Source organism: Macrobrachium rosenbergii, chromosome 19, assembly GCF_040412425.1.
Source record: "Macrobrachium rosenbergii isolate ZJJX-2024 chromosome 19, ASM4041242v1, whole genome shotgun sequence".
NCBI classification, from domain to species: domain Eukaryota; kingdom Metazoa; phylum Arthropoda; class Malacostraca; order Decapoda; family Palaemonidae; genus Macrobrachium; species Macrobrachium rosenbergii.
In genome coordinates, this window is record NC_089759.1 from 35154157 (window position 1) to 35176638 (window position 22482).

The 22482-nt window shown below is 38.8% G+C and overlaps 1 protein-coding gene across 1 annotated transcript in view; it reads right to left on the bottom strand.

Annotated features, from left to right (window-relative positions):
• The window catches only part of LOC136848821 (uncharacterized), a 40275-nt gene extending 32106 nt beyond the window's left edge, over nt 1-8169 (bottom strand). Inside the window, exon 1 of the mRNA XM_067121504.1 lies at nt 8010-8169. The gene's annotated coding sequence lies outside the window, so the exon portion shown is untranslated. The remainder of the gene's footprint in view (nt 1-8009) is intronic.
• Between the last annotated feature and the right edge of the window lie 14313 nt (nt 8170-22482).

Here is a 22482-nt window from a genome sequence, read left to right on the forward strand (position 1 = left end):
TGATAGAAATTCATTTCTCGCTATAATGTGGTTCGGATTCCACAATAAGCTGTAGGTCCCGTTGCTAGGTAACCAGTTGGTTCTTAGCCACGTAAAATAAGTCTAATCCTTCGGGCCAGCCATAGGAGAGCTGTTAATCAGCTCAGTGGTCTGGTTAAACTAAGCTATACTTTTTTGCACAAAGATACACGGTAAAATTTCTCCTAAAATATCGACTCTGTGGAACAATGATCATTCAGAGATAATGGGTGATTAGTTTTGCCTTCATCAGATATTAACTGTGGAGCACTTCTTATCCTGTCTCCAGCATTGTATCCTACAGGACTGGCACCTGGTCTCAGAGGTGGCTAAGAAGCCACGTTCTCTTGTCTTCATGATAGTGCACGTAGAATGCTAGTGGGTCCACGTGAAAAGTAATTAACGAAGTCCCTACTTCTGCTCCAGGGGCCTGGAAGGTGAAGAATGCAACTGAATTTTGGTTGCTACAAGGGCAAGTACCCTCTGCCATCTTGTTGTTAAGGAAGCAAGAAGCAAGCAGTCACATCCCAGTGGCTTGGTCCTACCAATCAAGGCCAAGGACTCAAAGACCAGGTTGTCCAGAACCAGAGTGAAGGCAAGGTATTCATAGAATCATCTTTCCAGAGGACATAAACGTCCCTGTCAGGGCAAAGGTCTCAAGTCCAGCACCAACCCTGAAATCACCATCTTAGTTTTTTAATGGTGTATTTCCATTGTATCACCATCCCACTTATACGAGAAGACTGAAAAGGTATGCTAACTAGCCACAACTCCCTTACTGAAGTTACCACTACGAAGGATGTTCCCTTACAACCTGTTTGCAACGTATCGTGATGATAACGTGCTTCAGAGAGGGAGAGAAGGCCCGATATTAGTTGCATGTTAAAGTTACAGAGCTTCCGTCGAAGAAAAACGAGAAGGCAGAATGATTGTCCTGACCTTTGCTCGTGGGAAGAGTATACACGCGTGATATAAAATCTCAGGCTCATATAAGTAGTACCGGGGGTAAACTTTACAACAGTAACTTCCTGCTGTTTCAAGGCCATCGGAAGAATACGTAGTTGGTGACTTTAAGGTAAAAACAGTTATTTTTGACAATGTACGGTTCTTGTCTCCATATTAATTTGTGGTCAAAGTAACCGTAACTCCTCGTCAGGTTAATTAGTTAAGGTCTGCTACCACTCCTAAGAAATCAAATGGTTTACCACTAGGCCTATAGCCGTCAGATAATTTTAATGTACTGATGTAGCAGGTTGAATATGAACAGACTATTTCGTAATATAACTGTGCAAAGTAGACATATAACTAATTCATTTATATGAAGCAAATACACTAGAATAAGTGAAAATAGAAACAGGTTTATTTTTAAGTAATATCAAAACATAATATTGTATCTGTGATTTCCTGTGATTTGCAAGGACAAGCATCATACCCTTGATTTTAGGGCTCTGGCGTCAAAGGAGCGACTGGAAGTTTCCTACTTATATGGAGCTGATTATTTGCTCAGCATAAAATCCTGTTCTCAATATGGCATCTAAAAGTTAAGTATACCTTAGTTTAACCGGACCACTGAGCTGATTAACAGCTCTCCTTGGGCTGGCCCGAACTTGACCTTGAAACTTATTCTCGTTAATTAAAGAAAGAGACTTCAAGTTTCGTTACTCATCCTATCACGAAAACAAAACTCTTGGTACCATGAGTCTAGGATCTGCTTCCTAAATTAGGTATACCTTAGTTTAACTAGGCCACTGAGCTGATTAACAGCTCTCCTAGGGCTGGCCCGAAGGATTAGTCTTATTTTACGTGGAGAAGAACCAATTGGTTACCTAGCAACGGGACCTACAGCTTATTGTGGAATCCGAACAACATTATAGCGAGAAATGAATTTCTATCACCAGAAATAAATTCCTCTAATTCTTCATTGGCCGGCTGGTGAATCGAACGCGGGCCTAGGAGAGTGCTAGCCGAGTACGATATCGACCCAGCCAATGAGGAACTAATATGGCATCTAGGAAGGACTTGCTTGTTCAGCTGGTACTTACAAGTTGACCTTGAAACTTATTCTCGTTAATTAAAGAAAGAGACTTCAAGTTTCGTTACTCATCCTATCAGGAAAGCAAAACTCTTGGTACCATGAGTCTAGGAAGAGGAAGAAGATCCGCCTCTTGAAATATAAGTCTATACGAATCATCGCTTTTTTTCTTCATCCGTAAGCTATTGTTCATAACCAACTTATCTTCCGTCGTACCTTCTATCTATTTATGCGGTTGGGGGGGGGGGTTTGAGGGTGGATTGGGGGTGGGGTGGCTGTACTACATTTTTTTCGTCCACATTTTTTCTCAATATGCATAACTTCTCATTACTGACAGTGTTGCAACATGCGGAATTTCCTGAACATAAAAATCTCGTCATAGATTTTGAAAAAATATCAGCTGGCAACCACAGGATTTTAGGTTAGATAAAAAAAAAAAAAACGTAATTACGGGTCGAAGAAGCACCCCCACCAAAAATAAAAAAGAAGAAAAAAATGCATATGCCTGGCATTGAAGAAAACAAGAAGGTAATAAATGTTATCACTTTAAACAAGGACAGTGGTAATTCCCTTTATACACAGAGTAACATAAGTTAGTTGATAAGAAGTTTCGGGATACCTGACAATTTTATCTTTTTTTCTTGTCGTTCTTTAAGTAGTTTACTGAGTTTTGTAGGGCAGGCAAACCTATACCTTAAATCAAGGACCCAAGAGCGCAAGGAAAGGTCGTGGGTATGTGTGCGTGCGCGCGTGTTGTTGTTGAGGGTCAAGATGGGCCTTCACCTCAAAAGAGGCCAGAGACCAATCTCTTAAAAACAGAATTAAAAATGGAATTTCAGGCTCGTCAGCAGACTGAAAGAAAGATCCTTCTGGCAAGCACGTTGTTCTTTGGGGGTGGCGTCTTGTGCTTGCTAGAGAAAAAAAAAAACAAGTGGAATGCGCCGATTTTCATATTTTGAAATTAATCGATGAAAGAGAAATTCCGAAGAAGTTGCTCCATGATAAGCTTGGCAGTGGTCAACTGCCTGTTACACAGAAGTACGCATTAATGACAGAAACCGGTTTCTGAAAATTGAGGAAAATTTTCCAGCAGACGTAGCAGCCATGAAACTTACATTAAATGCAGGAAAGCTGAGAAAAAAAAAAAAAATACAGACTTTAGAGGATGAAGCAACAGGAAGCAAAAAAAAAAAAAAAAAAAAGAAAGTGAAGCTCACGCAAAAGTCCACCCTGGGGCTACTCCAGTGAAAGAATTTATGACTGTATTATCTGAGTTCGTGGTCTTCAAAATAACATTCTTTTAAATACGCTGATCCGAGTGTGTACATAATTGCAGAGAGATTACAAAATCAGTACGTCTTTCTTAGAAAAATCGGAGCAAAGTCATCGTCCATTCACGCGTACACATTTCTGGAGTTCCTTTCATTCTATCCGACGCGAAGAACGTTACAACAAAGGCTGCCCTGTGACCGGAAATAGCAATGTACATTAATATGAGTCACTAAACAATGACGTACGGCCAAGTAAATTGAAGTGTTTGTCTTCCGCGTCACCTTTTTTTTTTTTTTTTGGAAAGTTACTTCACCATGAAGAGATTTTTGTTATTACATCAGAACGCAATTGCTGTGACTTCTTCTTCTCTAGGGTCGAGTTAAATGTAGCTCCGTTGTTAACCTGACTCGGCTCCGTTGGCAGAGAGGAATAATGGGTGCTACAGTCACGTTTCTCATCTTTTCTGGTTCCTTTTTCCAATATTAAAAGCTCACTTTCTCCTTTTCCTTGTGATAATTTTGATGAAAAAAAATTGCAGGCATTATCGAAACAGAAACTAATTAACGTGGCGAATAAAGGGGAACTTGATACAAGTCATCATTTTTTATTGCATAATCCTGTTTCCTATCAATCGCCAAACTTTACTTTTGGTGTCCATGCACACAGGAAACAGGCGGATAGATAAATAGTAGTCAAATAGACTTTCGATATCATAGAGGCAGTTACTATTAGCAAATAAGCCCTGCATGTCTTTCCTCGATACAATTGCCTCTCCAACTTATCCCTCTTGAGTGCATTTCCTCTTTCGTCTGTTTCAAATGGCTGTGGGAATACAAATCTTGCCATTTTGGCTGAATCTGGGTCTTCTCAACCTGGGGTTGAGAGGAGGGTTTCCAGGAAAGGGGGCCTTAAATCTGATGAGAGAGAGAGAGAGAGAGAGAGAGAGAGAGAGAGAGAGAGAATGGTTATGAGGAAGCACATGTGCAAGGAGCCATCTGCTACATCACTCACGTGAAATTAGTCAGTGGACTGGATTTTAAGGATGAAAAAATTGTAATGCTAATCGAAACCTTCCTTACAAGAAAATGGGTATCAAATAAACAAAAAGTCAAGGTTTTTAACAGCGAAATGTTTTTCCAGCTTGGTAGGATAAACGTTGAGAAAAAAAAAACCTTGACCGCTGAAACGCCATTTGGATGATATACACGGCATAACTAACAGCATAATCGTTGTGTTAAAGCAACTCTTTTTCATTCCTGAATATAGATGCGTTGGCTTGAATGTCCTCTATTTATTAACCATAATTATTCATATTATTATAGTCGTGAGCCTTTATCGTCAAATAGCGACGTAGTACAAAGAGATGGTAGGCTGAGAATCCTAACGCTAGGTACGGTTCATACCGTCCCAAAGTTCGAACCAAGCAGAACCCACCAAGTGGGCCCCAAAACCAAGGTGCCTTTTACTCTTCACGCGCGGCGGCAGTGATCTCTTCGATGTTACCACAGAACTACACACAGCAAGTAATATATGATTAAATATTATCGCATTAAGTAAAAACATACGAATGACGCGAGTCAACAGTGGAACTCACGACACAAATATATAAGATTCGAGTACGAAAAACATTTACTGGTTAAACTCCGAGCGAAAGTGAGGAATTCCACTAACTGCCGCGGTCTAAACTTGCACCACGTTTTCTTTTCCTTTTACTCTTTTTCAGTCGAAAGCAACTGTTGAAAGCAAATGTGCGAGTAAACGAAAGGGAAGGTTTCTATGCCTGAGTGGGCGTGGCTTCACCAGGACTGCCAACCTAAGGTGTTAGGTTATAGGAAAACTACGATGGGTCTTTTGTTCGTTCGCATACTGTTTGGTGTCGTATGATATAGTGCGGTAGAAGATGGAATGACTATGTGTTTTTACTGAAAGGTTAGATAACCGGTTAGGAATACTTAGAAATTATTGAGTGCATGAAGTAGGAACAAAACCATAACTAACGTTTTATATCTGTGTCAACATGCGCTCACAAAACACACACAAAGGTATAGTTTACATATATATATATATATATATATATATATATATATATATATATATATATATATATATATATATATATATATGACTTGACACCTAATAAGAAGCTGGCTCTGGTATAAACTAGACAGTGGTCGCTGAACCGTTACGAATCGTGGTTGAATCCTGTGCAAAAAGTCCACAAGATTAGGCCACAAATAACTCATTCACACAATTTACCATGGATTACGCAAAAGGAAATTTATGAAGCACGTGCACCCACCCCGACAAGGATTCGAGTCTGTATCCTTAGAGTCAAATCCCGTCAGGGACAGTGAATTCGGTAATTTGGAAGCCTAAAATAGCGAATGCCATTTAGGGACAAAATAATTTACACACTCACACTCACCTGCTCGTATATATATATATATATATATATATATATATATATATATATATATATATATATATATATATATATATATATATGAAACAAAAATCACTAATGGGAGGAAATACCACATAGCCAAATGAAAGGCAAAGGAGGAAATAAAAGTCTCCGGGACGTACCTGAGTGCTAATCGTTACTGAAGTTCCAAGTGTTACGTAACACCTTCAGAATTGGCAGCGCTTTCATCCTTAGTAACACTGTTTTTTTTATAAACGTATACACAATAAAGAAAAAACGATAAATAGAGGAAAATAAGTGGTTACATAATTATATCAATTTTCGTAAGCCATGAGAATATTCATCACAAGAAAGACGGTGCTTAAAATAAATAAAAACTATAAGAGTCCTTCCCAGCATCCCGCTGATCAGCGAGAGAGAGAGAGAGAGAGAGAGAGAGAGAGAGAGAGAGAGACAGACAGACAGACAGACAGACAGACAGAGAAAGAGAGGGAGAGAGAGAGAGTGGAAGGGGTGGGGTTACAAGAACATTTAGAGCCTCGTCACATCCCTATAATTTACCAAGCTTGAATTATACATCAAAGGATTTATCAGCCTTCAATTACCAAAGAAAGACTGAAAAAAAAAAAGCAGACAGGGAAACACACTACGATGGGTTAGGCCCGTCTTACCCTCGTGTAAGTTGTGCTTGACTGAATGATAAAAATAAAATCAAGTAAAAAATGCGCCGAAGTTTCTTCGGTGCGATCGAGTTTTCTGTACTGTATATAATGCTGTATGAAACTTTCAGCCGCGGCTCATGAAACATGAAACTCAGCCACGGTCCGATGGCGGCCTCAGCCACGGCCCATGAAACTCAGCCATGGTCCGGTGGTGGCCTGTGTTGTTGGGACCTATATCGGTGCCAGAATTACGATTATGTCTAAATTTAACCTTAAATAAAATAAAAACTTATGAGGCTAGAGAGATACAGTTTGGTATGTTTGATGATTGGAGGGTGGATGATCAACATACCAATTTGCAGCCCTCTAGCCTCAGTACTTTTTAAGATCTGAGGGCGGACAGAAAAAGTGCGGACGGACAGACAAAGCCGTCACAATAGTTTTCTTTCGCAGGAAACTGAAAACGCACCTAGAATATTACGAAACTGCTTGATGCTTGCAATCGAGGCGAAACTGCATGAAATCACACGAAGGAATCGAACACAAAGTTCGAATGGCAGGACTGAGAGGCGTGTTCATGAATGGGTGAGCGCGTTCAGTGACAGTCGTACACATATTCATGGAAATACATTGCAAAGCGACTAATAAATTCGAGTAAGCGAAGTGTCAAGAGCAGACATGTCAAAATTTCGAAGACGAATACAGTTAAATCTGTAAATTTAATGAAAAGCCTACCACGTGTGTGTGTGTGTGAGTGTTTTTGTGTGTTTGTGTGTTTGCGTGTGTGTGTGCGTGTATGTGTGTGTGTGTGTGCGTGTTAGTGCTGAAATGTACTTAATACTGATACAAGTAAGAAGTTAGTTTGAAAGCAGACTGCAATGTCTGAGAAACTTGCAGTGGTGTAGAATTAATTTGAATGTGAGTGAAATATTCAATAAAACCACAAAACACAAACACACACACATACCCTATATATATAAAAATATATATATATATATATATATATATATATATATATATATACACACATATATATATATATATGTAAATATATATACATATACATATGTATGTATGTAAGTCTGTATACACACACATATATATATACAGTACTGTACATACATAAATATATACAACAAATATAAAATTTATATGACATGGTTATATCATACGCATATAAAAGATCTAAAACGTTGCAGTGAGACCTGGTTACACCCGTTCACTTGGCAAATATCAAGATCTGAGAGAATTTTTCGACGTGTTTACAGTTACGCCAACAGTAATCACATCATTCGGGATAAATCTATCAGAGACGATATCAAGAGGCACACTTGAATTGCTTGGATACAGATATGCTCGCATCCCAAAGTTTTCGCTATTTTATCGAAATTAAACAAAACCCGAAGGAATGTTAAGTACAAAGAGATCACATAAATGCAGTTATAAATCTCAAAACAATACTTGCTGTTTGGTCATTGTAATGGACATGCAATCATACGCGCCATTAGTTACGCTTGCAAAATGAAGCAAAGTTACGCTCTTACATTTTGAACAAATAACAAAGACCTTACAGTCGTCCGTTAACAGAAAGTGCACTTACGTAAATAATATACGACCAGAAGAAAAAGTTGAAAGAAGCACTTCACTGTCACAGAAAAATTACAAAGTAAAACCTGGCTTCGGTCTCACCAGAGAGCTTTTAAAAAGCGCCTATGGCCGATGACTTCAACACCAATAACAACGTTCAACTGAACGCTCCCTTCAGTCTAGAGTGGCTCCGTCGCCTCAGCCCTTGGTGACGTCATCGGCAAATTCCTCTCGCTCTGGATACGTTTCCTGAGAGGTGAGCTAACCCTGGAACGGCTACTTTCCGAGTGCTGTTGTTCTTTTATTTTTCTTTTTGTTTTTGTCCCGCATTTCCCACATTTCATAGGTTTGTATGGTCAACTTTATCCATCATACAACAGGAAGCCAGCTTTCCCTCGCTCTATTTTATTAAGCGATCTTAATTTAAACGTCTTGTGATAGCTGGGAACTGCGGTGAAGGTCGTATGAATCCATTGTTATTTAATGAACGATGGTGTGGATGCAAATGCCAAAGACGATTTGAATAAGTTGAATAAAGTCCAAATTATGATGATTGACAGTAGGGAATTCTCTCTCCCTCTTTCCATCTGTCCTTCTCGCTCTCTCCCTCTCTCTCTTTCTCTCCCTCTCTCTCTAAGATAACCTTTAAGAAAGGTGAATGGCGGTTGCTACCTCCTAATGTTGTCTGTGAAAGGACACGGGCTCTCTGCCCAGGGAACGGGCTTCCGCAATGCATTCGGGGAAACCGTACGATATGTACGCGGAAGATCTAGGACTTGTCCCTAGGACAGTCTTCACCCGGTCCTGTGATAGATGACCAAATAACGATTTCGAAAAAATTAAAACAAAATAGAATCACAACGAAAATATATACGAATGATTGATGTATAAAGGGGTGGTTCTTATGAATTCACTAATCGTCAAGTTAAAAGGTATGTTTTAAAATAGAAGAGGCTCAGCATCTCTCTCTCTCTCTCTCTCTCTCTCTCTCTCTCTCTCTCTCTCTCTGTGCAATTTCATAATATCCTATCTGTGTCCAGATTTGTCAGTAATCTAGGAAATTAAAGAACAACTTTGAAGCAGAATGAAAGTAATATCTCTTTATTTCTCAAGGCCAGTACATTAAACAGATAACACTCTAAGAAAAGCTCACTATCTATGGAGCGTTGTTTGTTCCGGACGTCTGTGATTCGGTCTGTTGATTTCATATACGGGGAAAGAGTGTTTTTGTACTCGGAATAAGGAATTCTCTCTCTCTCTCTCTCTCTCTCTCTCTCTCTCTCTCTCTCTCTCTCTCTCTCTCTCTCTCTCTCTCGTGTTTGCGTGCTTTTGTGTGTCTGCGTCCGCAGGTGCGTGTCTGTGTGTGTGTGTGTGCGTGTGTGTGTGTGTAAGACAGCCGCATACACACAGTGATGGATGTAAGTTTTACTTAGAAAATCAACTGATTTTTCTCAAAGACTGCTCTCAAGCTACTACTACTACTACTACTACTACTACTACTACTACTAATAATAATAATAATAATAATAATAATAATAATAATAATAATAATAATAATAATAATAATAATAATAATAATAATAATACAGTATCCTTTCTCGAGTAGGGAATACGAAAAATACGAGTGGCCAATAAATTTTTAAAAATCACAGTACCGAGAATTTTTCATGCGGAAATACCCACCATTTCCCAGCTAAAACAATTTTCTGCCAAGGCCTCGGGAGTGCGCCATCTTCATTTCCCCTGGTGGTATAATTAGGGAGAGAACCCGTGTGTCCCATAACCTTCCATATAGGCTATGGCTTATGGTAGGTAGGGATCTTTTCTTTTTTTATATCGACGCGGAGATCTAGTTTTTACAAACCCTGGCTTCTCTATCACCTCTGCTGATACACCGGGAGACCACTGTTTCACACGGTCGCCCTAGATTGAAACGCATTCGTTTTTAATTTCTATCTTTGGCTCTTCTGTTCCCTTACCTTAAGAATATCATTATGAGGGTGTGACTTATATTCTACGAGAGCTTCACTTGTGGTGAAACTCCCTCAGGATTTTGGTTCAAGACTGAATCAAAATTCTTTTCCATACGCGAGTTTCTTGTTAAGTGATTTCAACTGATATTTCAAAGAGCATGTTCGAACTAACACTTCAGGTTGTAGCTATCTAGAAGACATTTCAATTTTACTTTGGGATGGGTTTTCGAATACCCTCGTTTTTTTGGGGGGTCGGGGCTGCTCATCTCCATATTTCAATCAGTGTTCTATTCTTCCTTCTGCTTTTTATTAGATTTAACCGGTCGTGGTGATGAATATATTTTGTATTCCTTACCTCCTCCTGCTGTTCTTGAATATCAGTTCTCGTCTTATCGTCATTATCTGTAAGACTAAGAATACTAAATTTTTCATCAGTCTTTTCCTACATTTGCCATACAATATCCTTATGTCCTCTTTGGCGATCAGTTATTAATATTAACATATGGTTTCACGGTCTTGACGCAGTAATTGAAAGACAGTTATCCGCAATTTGCCATTTCCTTATATATCACACTGAGCCCATTCATCCGAGTTTAATGCTGGAGGAATCACGTTATTCTCTCTAAACGATATGAAGGGTTGCTAGCGTATTGCAAACAAGAAGCTTTAATGCTAAACCAAGTTAGCAAGCACTAAAATATTCCATGTATTTTTCTTCCTTCTCTTAAAGCTCGTTAATGAAGTCATACACACACACACATACATATATGTGTGTGTATATACACATATATGTATGCACATATATAGTATACATGCATATATATACTATATATATATATATATATATATATATATATACATACATGTATATACATACGTACATGTATATACATAGAAGAGGGAAGGGGAGGGAAGAGGGAAGGGGAGGGGAGAACATGCATATATATACTATAGATAGATATATACACATACATGTATATACATAGAAGAGGGAAGGGGAGGGAAGAGGGAAGGGGGAGGGGGATGGAAGAGGGAAGGGGGAGGGGGTGGGAGAGGGAAGGGGAGGACACAGCTAAATTAACACTTGATGTGTGCATTGTGCATTGGAAAGGGAAAGGAGAGGGAAAGGGGGAGGAGGAGGGGGAAGGGAGAGGGGATGGGTGGGGAAGGGGATGGAAGAGGGAAGGGGAGGGGGAGGGAAGAAGGAAGGGGAGGTGAGGACACAGCTTAACACTTGATGTGCGTTCCGGAAGAGGAAGGGGAAGAAGGAGGGGGAAGGGGGTAGGGGGATGGAGGAGGAAAGGGGGAGGGGTTATATAGAAGATAGATTCTACCGAGTCAAAGAAGTTGTGAAAGATCCAGAGAATTTCATACAAATCCTGAGATACCGGGAGAGGTCACTGCAGGGTCACTAGAGGTCACTGCTGAACCACTGATCCTGTAAGGTTGTATTGTCACCGGGACTGAGCAACCATGCAAAATTTCAAGGTCATCGGACGAAGGGAACAAGTCGAAAATTGAGTTACAAGATTTGACCCAAACGACAGACAGACGCAGAAATCAAGTTAAAGAAAAGCATGTAAAAATAGACGGCAATGCACCGAATCCACCTCCCTCAAGGAGACCTTTATGGCTAGCAACACTTCTGCATCTGAACATTCCTACTCTTTTCTTGCGGATGATTAGCACTGCAACTAGCATTTAAATAAAGCATTCGCTTGTCCAATTTTCTCAATGAGTTTCTTTTGAGATGATTATTATTTTTCTGGACACAAGTTACCTACACCTCTCTTTGCCTTCCCTTTTCGTGATAATACAATTTTACCAAGTCTGCAAGATTAGTAACTTCGAACAAACCAGGACCTGTGAACTATATACATCACAAACTTTTTTATACCAAAAGCTCACTGATGAGTTTTCACTTATTCTTTGTCACTAATTCTCTTTTACGTGGTTTTCCATCGTTTACCTGTTAAGGAAGTAATCGGAACAGCACGTTTCAACATTTGATTTGGCCGTGTTATGGCTTCGGTATTCATTTCCGTACTCAGTTTCAGCCTTCCCGATGACTGGCAAATTACCAAAGTCATCTTTCTGATAAACTATATGAAACAGTGAAGATCTGATGTTTTCATAATGGGAAATTTTTTATATCTTAAAGCTCTTTCTTCCGCCTTCGAGATCACTTCAGGATTATATTATTGCTTCTTACTATTTCAACACCTTATTCATTTTCCCACTTAATCTCTCGGCTTCTCAGATCCCGATGCGACATATTGCTGTCCCCCAAAAAAAGTCTGTTCCAAATTTTTTAAAAATTGCTTTTTGGGAAGAGCTTGCTAGTTTCGCTGCCATGAACTCCCTGAAATACCTCAAGATATTCACGAGAATTTATGTGCCAAAGGTGTGGGGCATTCGCTGGTGGTCACCCATCCAAATACTGACCATATTCACCTGCGACTGCTATTCACTGGTCATGAAACCAGAAGCTTCAATGAAGCAAGAATTTTAATTCCTCTTTAATTTCACGATAATAATTTCTCTTATCCATAATTTAATGCCAAACCCCTGTCATTTTATCCCAAATGGTTTTGAGCAGATGGTTCGTACTTTCTCATTTATGGTCCGAGTTTTCTTTAAATTAATTTTTACTTCTACTTCAAAGATTTATGAAATGACATTCCCTTCCTATTTTAACGAGTTTTCCTTGGAAGCACAATAAAGGTTTACTTTCCAGTTTCCAATTATGACAGTATCTAATGGGGCACGTCTTAACTCCTTCACCTTCTATTTCAGTGTTCGTACAAACTTTCTGAAGAAATTTTTAAGAAAACTTACTGATAATCTCACATCTACACCATAAGTGAAATGGGTAAATGATAAAACAGCAGCCTTTTAAAGAAACGAATTGCCTTCTAAAAACTGCATTTCGTTTTTGGGTGTTTTTCTTCTTTAAACAGTTCCAGTTTAATCCGGAAATGGTTTTTTCCTCATTGAAAGGTTCGGGTTTACTTTGGCCCCTGACAGGCTAAAGCTGAAACTTTATTATGTCGTAGACATAGTAAACGTTGTTGATAATCTTACTTAATTGTTATTTATTAGATAAAAGGCTGCTCCAACCTCTTTCTCCCTTACATCGAATCAAGATTTAATCCTTCTCTCTCTCTCTCTCTCTCTCTCTCTCTCTCTCTCTCTCTCTCTCTCTCTCTCTCTCTCTGTCACATACACAGTCATGCCCCACTGTGATCTAATCATTCTTTCCCTCATACACACACACATACACACAAACACACATACACGCGCGCGGGCGCGTGCATGCGACATGTCACACTACAAATGAATCATTTCCGTCTCAAACACACATTCACGACACGCGTCACAGTACGCGTCACACTACTCTCTCTTTCTGTCTCTCAAACACACACACATACACACACACTTGTCACACTACGATTTAATCATTCTCTTTTTTCTCTCTATCTCTCTCTCTCTCTTCTTGCGGAAGCGAAAGTAACGGGTTTCTCAACATCGTCTCGTGATGTCATGATACAAGTTCTTGGAAGGGGGAAAAAAATCATCGACAAGAAAAAAAGGAGGAAAATCTCCGAAAGAGAAAGAGTGGATCGTCATCGAACGCAAAAAAAAGAAAAAAGTTAAAAATGCGAAGTTTCTTCGGCGCGAGCGAGTTTTCTGTACGGCGTATGATGCTGTATGAAACTCTTAGCCGCAGCCCATGAAACTCTCAGCCGCTGTCCATGAAAATTTCAGCCACAGTTCGGTGGGGGTTTGTGTTGTTGGCACCTATAGTGGTGCCAGACGCACGATCATGGCTAACTTTAACATTAAATAAAAGAAAAACTACTGAGACTAGAAGGCTGAAATTTGATATGTTTGATGATTGGAGGGTGGATGACTTACATACCAATTTTCAGCCCTCTAGCCTCGGTAGTTTTGAAGATCTGAGGGTGGCCAGAAAAAGTGCGGACGGACGGACAAATAGCCATCTCAACAGTTTTCTTTTACAGAAAACTAAAAAAGAGTAAAATTAAATGACAGAATCAGCGGCAGAAAGTTGCCCGACCCGAGAGAGACGCGGACTGTTGAATATTTCATATTTTTTTTACGCTGATGATGCTTTAAATTCCAGGAATCGTTGCCTTCAAGTGCGTGATTTTCTTCTGCTTGTTTCTATATGCAGAGTTTTATCTTTGATTTTTTTTCTTCTTTGTTCGTATTTTATTTTCATGTTCAATTTATTTGTGTTCTTTTATTTTGGACGTATGGATATTTTATACTTTGGGAATATGCTTGACAAATTTAATGGCATTTTTAGCTTGCGCATGTTCATGCTGAGAGGCAATAATAATAATAATAATAATAATAATAATAATAATAATAATAATAATAATAATAATTATAATAAAAGTATTGTGCTTTATATGCAATAATCTTAACAAGGTGACTTGCACTTAAAAATCTTGACACAGTTTTCTTACTTCGTTTATCTCAGTGGCATTTTAAAATGTGCCATTTGCGAACAGAAGATCATTCCATTTTCTAATACTTTCGTTCAGATATTAACAATAATAGTGAGCGAGGGTTATTTCGTAAATTTTTCGTAGTTTATAGATATGGAGAAGTATTCGTGTGTTCATTTAAACTGCAGCCATTCAGAAATTTTTCAGAGTCATTAATTAAGGCCTTTAAGCAATAGACAATTCCAAAATCGGGTTTAAAAATAAAACTTGGCTTGTTTGATTTTTGAAGTTTGCTTTGCGAGTTGATGGCCTTAAGACTTGTTCCACGAAAGTTGATTAATTTTCTAATAATAATGATAATCATCATCATCATCATCATCATCATGAGCAAGCAAGAGAAAAAGATTGAGCTTTTACTGGCCCCCCCCCCAAAAAAAATGAAACCGGTTAGCAATAAAAAATAAAACGAGGGAATGAGAAAGATGCTTAATCACCTAAACCTTAAAACCAAGATAGATTCCAGCTTTCCAGTTCTTGTCTAAGTTCTGTTTCTTTTTTACCTTTTGTAGATCTTTGAAAAGAAAACAAGCCGAGCGCTTTATAAAGACTCAGCCATTTTCTTTCGAAAAATATAGGCATAAAAGTAAGCTTCTCCACTGAGTCTACATGCCATATTTGGCTATGTCCGCAGTTATTATAAAGTTATTATTAAATTCTATTCACCCAAGGTAAGTGATATTGATTAGGTAGCCTAAGTAGTTATATACAATACTTAAAAGTACTGAAAAAAAAAATATATATACACATACATACATACATACATACATACATACATATACATATGTATGTGTATATATATATATATATATATATATATATATATATATATATATATATACATACAATTTAAATAATATTTTAAAAAAAGGCTCTTGATGTTGATGAGCTGACTGATAAAAGATAAGACACTCTGAAGTTGTTTCACAATATCATTTGTGAAACAACTTCAAGATGCAAGATGTTCCAAGCACAACAGAAACGTATAATGATGGCAATAACCCACTGAGGGTAGATAGCGCATCAGTAAAATCTCAACTGGAGTCAGTTAAAATACAATTTCTAAGCTCAAGTCTACTGGCGCAACCTCTGCAAACCCCCCCTCAAATGCGTATACAAAAATATCGAATTGTGAAAAGAGAAAGCTTTGCGAAATTGAACTACGTTGGAGATATAAAGCACCAAGTATAGTTAAAGTTAAAGAACGAGGGATGACTTATAAACACAAGCTGTAGAATATATAAGGAAAATATAGAGGAACTAATGCCTTTAGAAGTATTTGAAATTACTTTGAGCCCGTAATACCTAACCACATGGTCAATGGTACGATTTCTCAGGCTGGTTCCATCCCATATGTGGAGGAGCTTACGTATTCCATTGAAATTCTTCTCATGCCAAGTTACCATGTATTACCCAACCTTTAGGTAGGCACTTTTGGTCAGGAAATAAAGTCGTTAGATCCCTGTTGTTGAAGTTGCCATGGCCGGGGATTATTTATTCCACATTAATAGCGCTGAGTATGGTGGCAATGATACTAATACCGATGGAAAATAAGCTAGATGGGGAATTCAGTGTTAGAAACCTCACATCTGCTATTCAGAATTTGATTTTTGTAATTTTGGTCATTTGAGAATCATCTGGCTGTAGGTGAAAGAATCATTTTAATGTTCATCGCAGAAGGAACTCTGTAGATGAAAAATAGTCATGTTTTTGATAGACATAAAACTTTGTGTTGTTAATAATTCACATCCGGCATAATCTTCCAAATTATATTAATAAACGATATTTTTGTGCGGCCGTCTATTTTACATTGACCACCGTGCATTTACCATACGGTGTTTAGTACTAGCACCTCGGAGTGGGAGACGCGTAGATAACAAACCAAAGTAGTACCGATTCAGCTAAGTTTACAACAGGGCAATAAGCCATGTTACTTACTATGAATATCTTATTAAAATCCAGTGAAGACATCATGCTGGCCAATGGGTCTAGTAGGTTATTTTTTTTTTAACGACAGACAATTGTGGGAGAAACAAAACAAAATCAAAACTAGTATAACGAAATATGCTTAGACGATGCATATTTCTTAAGGTACAACAATCTCAAAGATCCAAAGTACCTTGGATATTCGCTTACTCTTTAAACATAATAAAAGATCATTTGATTAGGTGATGTCATTTCGAAAATACCCACCATTTGTGCAGAATTCCACTGCTGAAAACATGGAGTTCAGTTGATATTATTTTTTCCGAGAGAGAGAGAGAGAGAGAGAGAGAGAGAGAGAGAGAGAGAGAGAGTCTATTGTAAGAATGGCATCCCTCTTCACCACCCAAATGGTAAGTACTTCAGTTTCAAGTTTGGTGTTTTCACGTTACGCAAGATTTATGGTATGCTCATATTCGCGTCCTTACCTCCATATGGGAGAGATTCATCACCCTTACCTTGGTACCAACTGCTTATTCAAGTAAAAAACAAAAGGGTCTGACCTTGCAAAACATTTCTGAATAATCAGGAATTATATATATATATATATATATAGGCCTATATTCCATAAAGCATTATATCTTTATCACAAAAGAATATTCCTACTGTGAACACGACCAGGCATACCAGCCCCCATCCATGAAAAAATATCCATTTAAAGACGAAAGTCAGCACATAACCGAACCGTCAACATGCTCTCCGTAGCAACAGCGTGCATTCAGATCAGTGACTTCCCTGGCTGGGGGAAGGCGATGGACGGCTGATGGGGGTTGGGGTGGGGGGACCACTATAACCGCCGAACCCACTTTTTGTCAGCGGTTTTGCATCGCAGTTCAAAGCTCCACCGAAAGGTTGGTTGGGTTGATCCCTTCAGGGCAGAATTCCTCAAGGTCTGAGGTGGTCCTTCCTTGTTTAGAAATTATGTAGTACCATTATCTAGCAGCGAGCTCATCTTCCTTCGGTTACACGAGTACTTCGAGTGTCTCGGGAATTCTTCCTTCTTACGTAACGTAACCATCCAAACGATCTCATGGTCTTGAGCGAATTTTCAGCATTAAGTGTACCCATACGTTATAATTTTTTTACTTTGTTCTGTTTGCCAGTAACGATAATTTAAGGGAAGTGGGGTCCAAGTTTCCCGTCGTCTAGGCCCATTTGAGCTTCTCTCACCACTAGTCCCATAGAAGTATGCAGAATTAAAAGTGCTTTAGTCTGAGCTTCGGGCGATCACGTAACATCCCCCAACACTCGGATTTACTTTTTCGCGCGTCTTTTCAGTACTTTTGACACTGTGTGCATGTATACATACATGCATACATACATACTACATACATACGCACACACACATATATATGTATTATATATACTGTACATATATATATATATATATATATATATATATATATATATATATATATATATATATATATAAATATATATATATATATATATATATATATATATATATATATATATATACATATATATATTCACTGAGCAACTCTTCTTCTTACTTGTCATGCCTGAAGGAACAAAAACGAAAGAGGAAGAGAAAACGTTCAGTTAACTTGATAGGGTCGGCAGCCCTGCCTCTCAACTGAAAGAAGGTTATAAGATTCACTGAAACTAAGGCAAAATTTTATAGCTCGCCGGTAAAGAATCAGTGGCAAAATAGATAGCTCCTATTTTGCGTATAAATGTCGATGTCTCCAACAACAAAATCTTCGTGTTTTGAACGTGGCGAATCCTCCGAAACGAACTGAACCATTTTAGCTGTTGTTCCCAATAACAATGTTGTTTCTGAGGGTACGAATTCTCGCGGTGGAATTTTAAGTTGCATAAAGTACAGTCCTTAAGTTGTAATGAAATGTTCAAGTTTGTGTCATGATTTCTCTCCCTTGAGGCAAGGTTTTTGTTCTTCACCAATAGGCTTCCGGCCTCGGAGAAGGTCGGTCTCCCGAGTAGCTTTCAAATGCTTAGAATTTGGGCTTTGACATTTCAGGTCCAATCTTTCCTATGTAGTGACCCCTAAGGGTTTTAACCCTGTATATATCCACCTTTGCGGCGTGTTTAGTGAAAGCCCGTTGGGGATTAACGTAAAAACATAAACAAAAGACTGTAACTATCATAAGGATTATGACCACCAAGAAATATTGGCCCTCGACAACGACCCCCGAAAACCCTTGGGGGTCACTACTGTATCAAGGAAAGATCGTTCAGGTCTGTTGGAGAATGAAGGAAATCCTTTAATTCCCTTGTTAGTTCTTATGCTTAAATTACATGAATTTGAATGATAGACAGCAATCTCTCAAAATATGGAATATCTTATTAATAAGCTTTGTTAGGAATGTTTCCACTGAAATGCAGGAAACTCTTGATTTGTCTGCTTCAAAAATAGATAAATTACAATCCCTCAAGTTATTAATTCTCACAAGGTACATTTGAATTTTCAGATACGTGTATGCCATTTACTGAGTTTCTGTGTAAAAACAGCTTGCAACATTAGCACTGATTGGAACAGTGGGATCAAACATAATCCCAGTGCAATTTACACCCATCCTTTAGGAAGTCGTCTGATATGAAATAAACACATAATAATGAGTAGATCTGATAAGCTGCAGAGAGAGAGAGAGAGAGAGAGAGAGAGAGAGAGAGAGAGAGAGAGAGAGAGAGAGAGAGACCTATGTTATTAATGTATTTGACAAAATACGTCATATGTAGCGTTAAGTCAGGACCCACTAAGTGGGTCCTGCAATAGGTAAACTGATCAATAAACTTAATACCAGTTTTTGGTTGAGTAACTTCATGAGACCTTACATGTAATTGAATGATAACAGCAAAAATATCAGCACAGTCGTTCTCTTTTGCAACAGAAGGTGACTTGCTAAAAAAAAGGGGGGGAACACAAAGGAACCTTAAAGCACAATTTTTCATTATATACCAACCCTTTACAACCGTATAGATTAACATGAGAAAATGGATGGGAAGCTTTGCTGATCTGACCTTTGAATGTGTGAATGGAAGAACACAACGAAAATGAAAGATTACTTCTTCTCTATTACAGTGTTTGTTAATTGCAGGAACAAGAAATGATGACGTTTAAAAGCATTTCAACGTTACTGAATCTGGGATATGGAACGCCATGCGGACATCATTGCCAAAAGAAATGAAAGGAATACGAAAATCACTATCAGTGTACATTAAGGAGTATGACTTACAGAAAACGCCTGTACATTACTGTTGGTCTATTCTCTTTGAAGGAAAAATAAGCGATATTTTAGAGTAGACCATTAGGTAGGGATTTCTGTACTGGCGCAAGGGTTCAAAAAAATCTGATTTGTATCACCAAGAAGTATCCTGACCCAAACAGCAAACAGAACTTAGTGAAGCGTAGACATTCAGAAATTTAAACAGTTCCAAAATTTGTAGAAAATAACCGTAAATCCAGCCTGTAAACAACGAATGACATGCTAAATATATACAAAAACGATTCAACAGAAAAAAGCACGTTTTGCTATGATAATATGGTGCTCAGTAAACGGTGAATGTAAACAAATCAGTGATACTAGAAAGGGAAAGGTTGGAATTTGTTGTCATTTTAAGAAGAATGCCATGACGCAGTGTATTCTAAGCCAGACTAAAATATGCGGATAGCAGTAGGCCCCTTAGAATTTAGTGGTGGGGTGGAATGCGAGAGTTGCGGTAGGCTCAAGTTACTAGCAATCATATTAACGCTAATAGGTGACAGTCAGCAATCCAACGTCATTTGTTCCTAAAAGCATCTGCAATCGGATTTTGCTGTCACCATTTGGCTTGTTAGGTTCATGAAGAATTTTCAGAACCATATGAAGTTCTTGTCTCTCTCTCTCTCTCTCTCTCTCTCTCTCTCTCTCTCTCTCTCACACACACACACACACACACACACACACGCAGCCTCCCCCGAACAAACCAGCCTCAAAACGATGAGCAGGGTCGTCCCCTCGCCTGAGGAAAGAACGGCATTGCGAAATGGCGAATGCCCTAAACCTCATCCAGATTTACTTTACCAAGGAGTAATCGTTGATCTGGGCATAGCCGGATATCCTGCATCCTCAAGAGACGAGACGCTGTCGAACGTGAGGATTTTCTAACCCAAAATGACTGAGGATCACCTTCGGGGGGGCCACGTTTCTTGCGACGATAAATTTAGGCAGCAACCTTGGTAGGTAAACAACTCTACCTAGCGGGTGAAGGACGGTGGTAGAGGTCGACCTGTTGAGAATGCCCTCCTCGGGAGATCATTTACAACTGAATTCACCGTTTTTTTGTTGTTGTTGTTGGCCCAGCTGATGTTGTTGTTGTTGCTGTTGTCCATAATTTGTCACAATTTCTAGAGTTACTGGGTTATAATACTGCATAATGACCGTACATCCTGTCGCCGTGAGGTACAGTTTGTCGCCATTTTCGTCTCTCTTTATATCATTTTATTATCATAACTTATAACCGTGTTCTCATACTATTTCATTATCATTGACATCTTATACTTCGGATGCTGAATAATACTTCCGTTTGCAAAACATTTAGGTGGAGTTTAGTTTGTTTAATACCCTCAGCATCTCGAGTTACTATTCATAACCAACCTTCTAACGGGGCCAAGTTGGGCGAAAGATGGCTGGGCTGATTAGGAAGGAAACGCGAAATAACAGAGCCTCATTTCTCTCAAGGCTTTTCATTCTTTAGGTTCGTAATATTCCGGGAGAAAGGCCATTGTTATCAGCAACGCTATTTAAATCAGGATTTTTACGCAGGGGATTATTATTCTGATACACTTCCTTCCCAAGGGGATTCGTGACCTTAACCTTTATAGTTCTTTTCTTTTATTTAGATCCTGTTTCGGCTTATATATTTTTTCTGTTATTTACGTAGCCAACATTGTGACGGGGAATTAGCTTTTCGCTAGGTTTGGTTTATTTTTCAAGGGCAGTCGCGTTGACGAAACAAAATTGATAAAGAATGCCTCTTTACACAGTCGTGAAAGAGTTTGAAGTACCTTTTCCCCGACGCCTTTCAAGGACGCGGGAGAAGCAGAAGCGGAAGAGGACCTTGGAAAATGACACCCGGACTCCATCTTCCTTGCAGCCGGATTGGGCGATTACGCGCGCACTGGAAACGCGACTTTTACATTTCTCGTGTACATTTCACCGCAAGCGCTAAGTTCACGTACGCACGCACTGACGCGCGATCGAGGGATCCGCTTACGTGGCTGTCGCTCGCCTTGCGCGACACCATGCATTATGGAAATCAGTCCCCCTTCAACATCAAAGTTAGCATTTGTAAACCGGAGATCTGCAAGGTTGAGGTGCCCGAGTAAATCATATGGCTGTTTGTGCCTCACGCTTCGGCTCGTTAAAATAATGTTTACGTAATTTCTCTCTCTCTCTCTCTCTCTCTCTCTCTCTCTCTCTCTCTCTCTCTCTGTCAATATATATGTATATATATATGTATATATATATATATATATATATATATATATATATATATATATATATACATACATGCATACATATATGTATATGTGTATATATATATGTATATATTCACAAAATAGCCACACAACTTCACTGTATATATATACTCACACTATTCGTATTAGGCTTCAACAAGACGGGATGGTTTAGATTCCAGATTCTTTAATTTACAAAGTACACTTTACCAAGTACTATCTTTCGAAGACATGCAGTCTTCTTCATCAGGTACCTATGAAGATGACTGTATGTCCTCGGAAGCTAGTGCTTGGTAAAGTGTACTGTGTAAATTTAAAGAGTCTGAAGCTAAACCATCCCGTCTTATATGTGTGTGTGTGTATGTGTATGCGTGTGTGTGTATGTTTATATGTTTTTCCATCATTCACCGTCTTCCCCTTTCAATGATTAGAGAAGATAGCCTCGGTTCTCGGTAAATCTTTTGGGGATGATGACGCTGGCCCCCATGTGGTGTCTGTCGACAGCCGCCTAAC